The sequence below is a fragment of the Elephantulus edwardii genome, unplaced genomic scaffold (genome assembly GCF_000299155.1).
Source record: "Elephantulus edwardii isolate Elephantulus edwardi_28Jun2011 unplaced genomic scaffold, EleEdw1.0 scaffold00328, whole genome shotgun sequence".
Taxonomy (NCBI): domain Eukaryota; kingdom Metazoa; phylum Chordata; class Mammalia; order Macroscelidea; family Macroscelididae; genus Elephantulus; species Elephantulus edwardii.
Genome location: NW_006400078.1, coordinates 149,746 through 158,940, shown reverse-complemented (window position 1 = coordinate 158,940; position 9,195 = coordinate 149,746).

The following is a 9,195-nucleotide window of genomic DNA, read 5'->3' as shown; positions in this document are numbered from 1 at the left end:
GTGTGTGTGTGTGTGTACCATCAAATTAGATCTGACTGGTACAGGAGACTGCCCCTCCTTCTCCAGCAGAGCATTAAGTAGAGTCTGGGTTTCCCCCCGCCCCCCAGGTCCCTGTCGGGGCCTGGGTTTCAGCTGTCCACACCACAGCAGTGGGCAACGAGCTTAAAGCCCCTGATGGCTCTGGGCACTGACTCTCACCAGTGGCTATGGATGAAGTCACAGGCGATTTTCAGCCAAAGCCGAACTTTTATCACAGACTAGCACACAGAAGATGGGCTATGACCTTAGCTGTCTCCTCCTCCAGGAGACCTCGGGGCCTTACACAGGGGAGGGCCAGGGTACTGGAATGTGAAGAATCTTGACAGTAGCATCCGATGTCCAGGTGTTCGGTCAGTGATTACACTGGTCAAGTCTTAGGTCTTGTCTTATCAAGATTCCAGAGATACCTGGCACTGTTTGTAAATCAGGATTAAGGATGCCACTCCTGGCTACAGATTACAAGGACTGATGGGAAGCACAGCAGGGCTTAAGTCTGATAAATTATCATTAATCATTAATTATTGAGCTAGACTAAGAATGCTTTTAAAATTTTATTTAAAAAATGTGTTAGTGCTTGGAGAGGTGAGGTTCCTAACATTATACCCATTAATTGTAAGTCTTTTTTGCCTAACGTATTAAAAAGTATTAGTTTCACATTCTACAGGGTACTGAAAATGGTTAGTTTTCTAAAATTATTTTTTTTCCTGTAGGTTGTAGGCTCTCCTGTTATTTGTGGGTTTCTCAATTCTGGGAAGCAGGGCAGTGATCAGCTGGCAGGCAGTAGGCCTCTCCGCTGGGCAAGTGGCCGATGAACTAGCTCGAAGGTTTCCTTCACCCCACGGTGCTGACTGTTCCTCAGACTGCTGTCTTCAACAAACAAGGGAGATGAGCACAGCAAAGACACAGCACTCGTAGGAGCCAGGAGCAGTGGGAAAGGGTTACTAAGCCAGTCCCAGATTTCCGATGAGCTGGTGGGCTTGATTGAGAACGGGTCCATCCCTGCCGGAGTCAGGACTGGGGACTGCAGAGGTGAGCGGAGCACCTGAGTTGGGAATGTTAAGAAGCCTAACTAAGGTGCTGCCCTAGAAACGGATTCCAGTCAAGCACTGAATGCCGGGTGTAAAGTCTTCTCCAGGAAGGGCTTTCTACTATGAGGATAGAGCTAGTCCCACAAAGGGAGATCTGGTGGCTTAGTGATAGGGAACCATGCTGCCAGCCTGAAGGCATGCGGTTCAAATCCACCAGCTGCTCCACAGGAGAAAGATGGGCAGACTCCTCCTGTGTGACTTACTGCCTCTGAAAACCCTCTGGAGGGTCATCTATGGGAAGACACCAACTCGACGGTTCCCACAAAGGAAAGTGTGGGACCCCAGAGACACAGATCATCATCAGAATGTCAAGGATACTTAGATGAACACGTGCCCATCAGGGATTGGTCGGGAGAAGCTTGAAGACCCAGAAAACTTGGGGAGGTACTCGAGGATGTTGAGACCAGACTTCCCACTCAGTTCCAACAATACGGTTAAGTAAGAGAAAAACAAAGTGTTATAAATCCTTTTTTTTTTTGTATTGTACCAATGAGGTGCAAACTGGTGACCTAAGAGGATTATGAACTAGAGCGAAATAGGCAACATTCTCATGATCGTCAAATCTGAGAGCTTCCAACCATTCAAGGTCGCTCCTCACCTGGGTGAACAAGGGCACAGCAGTATTTGTTCAAGCCATTGTGTACAGCCAGGCTGGGGACGTGGTGGCTGGTCCCCATCTGAGAGGGACAGGCCCTTTGTGTCCTGTGACGACCCCCTGGGTTCCCTCCCCTTTGCTGATTTCAACATCAGAACCAGCCAACCTGTTTTCTAATCTTAGTACGGTAACAGGTTCCTGCATCTGCCATGGCGGCATCCCAAACGGCGATGGGGAAATGTCGGTGACAGGGCTGGGTGGTGTCCGTTTAAAGACCAAGGTGCCCCTGATTCAAGCCACAGTCTTTTCAATCGCCTTCTGTGCATCTGAGAACTGCGCAGTGACTAAGGCTGACAGAAGAACTGATGGGAGCAGTGTTGATGGTTTCAAAGTCTGAGATCTTCCCCTCAGGTTACCAGTAGTCATTTCATAGGCCCAGTGCAGGTGAGGGTGATGGTACCACACAGGGGAATGTTAGAGTGTCACCTGCTTGGGGTTGGCTTGGCTGGTTGTTTTATTCTTTTTTATTATTATTATTATTTTTAACAACAGTTTACAGAAAAGTTGGATTTTTCACTCATTCATTATTGCACATTTTCCTTCCTACCCCCCAGTTCACTTAAAAAAAAATTTATTCCTTGTTGCATTAGGATGTCACCTACCTGTAAAGCGAAGGTCCCCTTTGTTATGGACCAGCTGGGGTCAGTCCCAGGTAGGTCCCTCTCCCTTTAGAGACTGAAGCATGAGGACCTAAAGCACATTTATCAGTTTAGTTTGTGAGTTTAAGGTTTCCAACAAGCTCACAGGAATCCCACAGGTGATATTTACCTCCTCAGGGTGAGGCCCCATCTTCCCTTCCTGGTGGTGACAGTTGTACCTGGAAAGATGTACCTAAGTTTTATATCTGCTAATTCAGGGACAAAAGGTGGTTAAGAGGCAACTCAGCTGGTCCATTGGGAAGAGTTGGTTTTCACAGACTTTCAGCAGCATGAGCTCCCCCTGGTTGGTACCTGTGGAGTGAGGTGTGAGAGGAGAAAGAACTGAAGAGACACGTACTGGGTGATGCCTGTAGAACTGAGCTTAAGGAGCGAACCCACTCTCTCATTTCGACCTGTCATTACTGCACTTGGGCAGCTATACTTCCTCAGGAAGGCCTCACCAACTCTTAAAGGCTCAGTGTGGACTCTGCCCGGCAATGGACAGTCCCTTTCCACAATGCTGGAGATAAAGCTGGGCCTTGAGTCCACATCTGCCTATTCCTTCAGCTTCTCAGAGTTCTGTGGTCAATGACTGAGGAGACAAACCATTCAGAAAACAGCCTTTTTTTTGGGAGGGAGATTCAGTTTAAGCCTGCTTCAGGGGGCCACTCAGATACTTACTTGTGTCCAAGGCTGGTTCATCTTTTCAAGCTTTTCCTGCAGTGGGCTGTGGTCTCCAGGCTGAATGTAACTGAAGTCCAGAACCTTATTCATTCCCTGAGAGATTTGGGCCATGGGAGCTCCTGCATTGTCCGTTTAAATAGAAATCAGTAGCTCAAATGGAGAAAAGGCCTAAGAAGAGCCTCGGCCACCTCTTGAGCCTGTTCTGTTCAGCAAAGGAAAGCGTCTACCCAGCCTGAAGATGTGTACACAGCAACGAAAAGCCACCTGACGTCTCCAGTCGTCTGAGGTATCATCATGGGGTCTTTTTGCCAGCCGTCCCCCTGGCTGGTACCTCAGTGCGGACTCCAGGCTCCATTGAGTGGGGCACGAAGTGCGAGTCACTTCTCGTACAAAGTTGGCATATTTTATTCATATCCTTGATGATCTTTGGTAGCAAATGAGGGCCAGCCTCCACCGACTGAAACCATTCAAGACCAGCGTGGTATTTCCCTGTCCACCAATTCTAGTCTAAAAGGCGAAGGGCTGTGTGGGGAGTGGGCAGAGTTACTTTCTGTCTCAAGGTGAATTTATTCTGGCTTCCTGCAGGAGGTCACCTGTGGCAGAAATGGCCCTGGGACTCAGGCCAGACCAGAGCTCATTATTATAATTGTTCAGGGAAATGGGCCACCTGACTCTTTCTGGTCCTGGAGCCTGGTCGCAGGCCCCTAGACTCCTTCCAGCTTTGCGTGCACATAGAGTTCAAGGGTTCCTGAAGTAACCACAGGCAGGGCAGTTAACTAGTTTAAGTTTCACTTGGCTGACTACCCGCTGGCACCGGAATCTTCTCACAAGGATTGATGCAGGGGTTTTACTAGGAGCCCAAAGGCTGGAATCCACCTTCAGCAGGAGCCTACCTCACCCAAGAAACCTATTTCCATGGGGTGGGCAGACACTTGCCAGACAGCCTCTGTCTAATCATAGAGAAGACTTCTGCCCTTGGAAATTTGCAATCCCAAGTAGTTCACACGTTGCTGAGATACCTGGGCTTTGTTTGTTGTTTTTCTATTCAACACCCAATACTCACAGTGAGCTAAATAAGACCAAGCTGGAGTTTTGGTTTGAGTCTTCCCTGTTTATTCAGATGTCATCTACATACTGCAGTATCATTCCATCTGTCACCTGTAGGGTCTTTATGTCTTTTGCTAGTTATCACACAAAAAGTTCTCGGTGAGTTCCTTAACCTCTGGGTGAGACACCTCTTTGTTCCTATCTAAGTCAATCCATTCACAGGCAAATGGACTGGAAGGTCTATGTATTGGGATGGAGAAATGTCCTTTTAAGTCCAATCTGAGAACTAAGGATGGCAACAAGCAGAGTATAGGGGTTGGCAATGAGAGGGTGAATGTCTTTGACTATCTGAGTAATCCTCCTTAGGTCCCATTGTTGTTGTTGTTATGTGTCATTGGGTTGCCTGCAACTCATAGCAACCCTATGTGCAACAGCCCTAAGCCCTACTCTGTCCTGTGCCAGTCTCACTGTCTCCGACACAGCCACCTCCATTAGTCCAGTCACTGAACCAATCCACCTCATAGAGGGTCTTCCTCTCCTGTGCTGTCCTTCCACCCTCCCAAGCATGACGTCCCTCTCCAAGGACTGGTCTCTCTCCTTGCACCATGTCCAAAGTATGTCAGACGAAGCTTCATAATCCTTGCCTCCAAGGAACAGCCCAGTTTAACCTTCTCCAGTATGAACCTGCTCGTTTTCTTAGCAGTCCATGGTATATCCAATACTTTTCTCCAGCACCACAGTTCAAAGGCATCAATTCTCCTTGTATTATCCCTAGTCGTTGTCCAGCTCTCTGATTCATAGCAAGTGACTGCAAAGAACATGGCTTGTATCAGGCACACCTTAGTCTCCAGAGTGACAACCACATATTCTGTCAGGTTGATAGCCCAGCAGGACAGGGATGTTGTAGGATAGCTTCGTCTTAGAGGTCCCAGTTCCAAGCACCAGAAGAGTAACGCTACCCCTTCTAATGCTCTGGGAAGTGGGGGGTATTGTCTCTGATTCACCTTGGGGGGACCAGTGTTAGTGATGCGGACCTGGCTCTCTCCCAGGTTGGTCGCTCACGCTGGAAAATCTGGCGTTCCAATCAGGTGTTCAGAGGCCTGCCACTAGGAGTCACTGTTTCCCATTGTAACTAAGGGGCCTGGAAAGCGCATGCGTGTTCTGGGTCCCTGCACATCCACGTTCTCTTGGGCTCCGAGTTTAGACGGTAAACTGCTTCCCCAGAGGTACCCTGGGCGTGCAGGCAAATGAACTTATAATAAACTAAATCCTTTCCTATTTTACAGTTTAAAGGTTGAAGTGCAGAGTGGAAAGTTCCTCTGTGTGGGGCTGAGATTTAAGTATTTAAAAATGTGGTGCAAGTTTCTGGCAGGAAATAAATGGGGTGCCCTTTCGCCATAGGGGTTTCCGGGGCTCTTGGTGGGAGACGACTCCAATATTAGCCCCAGGCTCACTCACTCCCTTCTCTGATTTAAGCCCCCCCCTCGAGAGGAGGCTTGAAATGCTGTAGCGAGGGCCCCTGGGAACTCTCCTTTTCCCTCCTTAAGCTCTTTTTGGGGACATTCACCTCCTTTCTCAGGACACTTCCTTTTCCAGTGTCCATGCTTTAGGGAGTAAGCACATTGGTCTGACGCCAGATCCTGGCATATAAACCCCCTGCGGAGACCCTCTTTTGTTCCCACCTTCTCTTCTTTTGATTTCAGGGCAAGGGGCCTCAAGGAGGTGCAAGAGGGGAGTGTCCATGTCCTTCCTATTTTGCTTTCCCCTCTGTCCAGCTGCATAGTGCCTATTTGGAAACACTTGCACTGTTGGTCCTCCTTCCAGCTTCTGCAGTTTTCTTTCTAATGTCATAAGTGCCCTGGTTGAGAAAAGTAATGTTAACAAAGAGTCCTGTGGGTCATGTGGGTCCCCATCAGTGTACTGCTGTACAGGCATCCATTAATCTTGCTAGGAAAACAAAAGGGTCTGTCTTCTCTACTTGAATCACCACCCAAACTTTGCCCATGTTCCTCTGCGCTGGTCTAGGACACAATCCTGGTACGACTGCAGCCTTGTTGCCCGGCCCTGTCCTCCTCATTGTGATCCCCCTCGGGGTGGGAATAGCCTCATTTCTAAGGGCCTTGGTTTTGTTACCGGGGTCAAGAAAGCAGAGCTTATCTGCTTCCTCTTGGACCGCTCTACCACCACCCACCGTTCCTCAGAGGTTAAGAGTATGGTAAGCAGGTCCTTAATGTGTCCAAGCAGGACAATGGGGGGCAAAAAGAAAAAGGAAGAGTTCTGCCGTCCTGTGAGGTTCACACCAATAGATGGGGTGGTGCTTCTCCTAGTTTTATAGGTTGAAAGTTGCAGGGGGGTGTGAACTAGTATTGACCTTGGGTGGTCCCTTCTCCATCTACTCTGCTGAGGTCTGCCCTGAGTGGTGACTTCCCTGCCAGGGTTCTGGTGGCACCCCAACGAATGTTATTCCCTGGTGAGTGTGAGGTGGGGAGGCCATACCTGATGAAGTCAGCCTCTTACTATCTTGCCCCATGACTCTTGGGGTGCTTGTGTTCCAGTGAGGTTCAGGAGCCTCCATAGCAGCTCTGACCTCATGTCTTGACTTCTGGGCCCTCATATACGGCAGCCACTTGGGCCCAAAAATCAACCCAAGTGTTCCATTTTTTACCCACTCCTGCTTTCCCAGTCGATGCTGAGGCCAGGCCACACTGCATAAAAAACACCAGTCTCTTTCTGGTCACGGGCTTGGTGCTACACATATTCCAAGCAGCCAGAACACAGTCCAGGGGAGACTGAATGGATGCAGACTGCCCTCCCCAAGGCTGTTCTCCTTAGGGTTTGGTATTGGTTTATGTTGTTTTCTTTGTAAGGTTGTATTTCTTCCAATAAACGTGTTGATACAACTTTAGTACTCTTTCTGCTAAATCAAGTTAGAGTAAATGTGCCACAGTGAACCCCTTCTCCAGTTCTGGTTGATTCTGATCTATTTTAAACAAGTCTGAGTGGAAAAAAATGCCCAAATCAAATCCTTTTTCTTCATAGACTTCAGGGTCCTGAGTCACATAGATGCGTGCACACCCCCCTCCACACCCTATAGTCACTGCTTCCTGTCCATGGCTGTCCTTACCCACCAGGAACCTCCCAAGAGTCCCTCTTACCATTGCTCTGGTCTGCGGTTTGTGGATACCAGTTGCCCTGAAAGCTCCCACTGGCTCAAGTTTCTAAGCACCACAGGCCCTCACATAACAGGAAAATCCAAGATTACTCTTTTCCTGCACCTGCCTAACCCGGACTCCACCTCTTCCTCTACAGCTGATGATTAAAGGCTGCCGCAAACTCACCTCTGCCAGGCAGCCCTCCAGGCGAACAATGCCCTGAAGCTGCAATGAGGAAGAGCTACACAGGCCACGGCCCACACACAGGCCAGGAGACTTTGTAATCCCTACACTGTGAATTAGCCTCCTAAAAACCCAGTCTCGGAGACATATGTTGTTATATGATGTCGAGTTGCTCGTGACTCATAGCGACCCTGTGTGCAACAGCTCTGAACCCTGCTCTATCCTGAGCCAAACTTATAGTCTCTGACACATCTACCCCCATTACTCCAGTCACTGAATCAAATCATATCATCCAAGGTTTTCCTCTCTTGTGCTGTCCCTCCACCCTCCTAAGTATGATGTCCCTCTTTGAGGGCTGGTCCCTCCTTGCAACATCCCCAAAGTATGTGAGACGTAGCTTCAAAATCCTTGCCTCCAAGGAGCAGCCTGATTTTACCCTCTCCGGGATAAACCTGTTTGTTCTCCTGGCAATCCATGGTATATTCAATATTCTTCTCCAGCACCACAATTCAAAGACATCTATCATCTCTAGTTATTGTCTAGCTTTCTGATGCATAACAAGCACATTGTTGTTGTTATGTGCTGTTGAGTCACCTGTGACTCATAGCAATCCTATGTACAACAGCCCTAAACCCTGCTTTATATTGTGACAATCTTATTGTCACTGACACATCTACCTCCATTACTCCAGTCACTGAATCAATCCATCTCATTAAGGGTCTTCCTCCCTTGCGCTGTCTTTCCACCCTCCAAAGCATGATGTCCCTTTCAAAGGACTGGTCTTGCCTTGCAACATGACCAAAATAATGTCAGATGAAGCTTCAGAATCCTTGCCTCCAAGGAGTAGCCTGGTCTCACCCTCTCTAGGACGAACCTGTTTGTTCTCCTAGCAGTCCATGGTATATTCAGTACTCTTCTCCAGCACCACAGATCAAAGGCATCAATTTTCCTTCTATCATCCTTAGTCATTGTCCAGCTTTCTGATGACTAGCAAGTAATTGCAAAGACCAAGACCCAGATTAGGTGCACCTTAGTCTCCAGACTGATGCTGTTGCTCTACAGTACTCTGGAGAGGTCCCTGACAGTGGATTTTCCCAGTGCAATTTGTCTTTTGACTTCGTGGCTGCTGGCACCAAGAATGTTGATTGTGTAGCCAAGCAAACTGAAGCTGTTAACAATCTCAGTGTCTTCACCATCTATCATGATGTTGCCAGTCAATTGAAAAGTTTCTGTCAATCCATCTGGTTGGTCTTCCTCTCTTTCATTGTCCCTTCACCTTTCCAAGTATGGTGTCCCTCTCCAAGGAATAGCCTCTCGTAGAAACATGCCCAAAGTATGTGAGACAAAGCTTCATCATCTTTGCCTCCAGTGAGCACTCTGGTTGCACTTTCTCCAAGACATATTTGTTCTTTTGGCAGTCCATGAGAGATGCAATAGTTTTCTCCAAAACCACAGCCCAAAGGCATCAATTCTTCTTGTCATTCATACTGTCTAGCTCTGAGATGCATACCAAGTAAGTGAAAAGACCATGGCCAGAATCAGGCACACCTTAGTACTTAAACTGACATCCTTGTTCCTCAAGACTTTGGAGCATTTCCTAACTTCAGAATTTTTCAGTGCAATATGTCTCCTAATCTTCTAACTGCTAGTAACAAGGGATCAAAGTAATTGGAAGATGTTGACAGTTTCAATCTTTTCTCCATTTATCA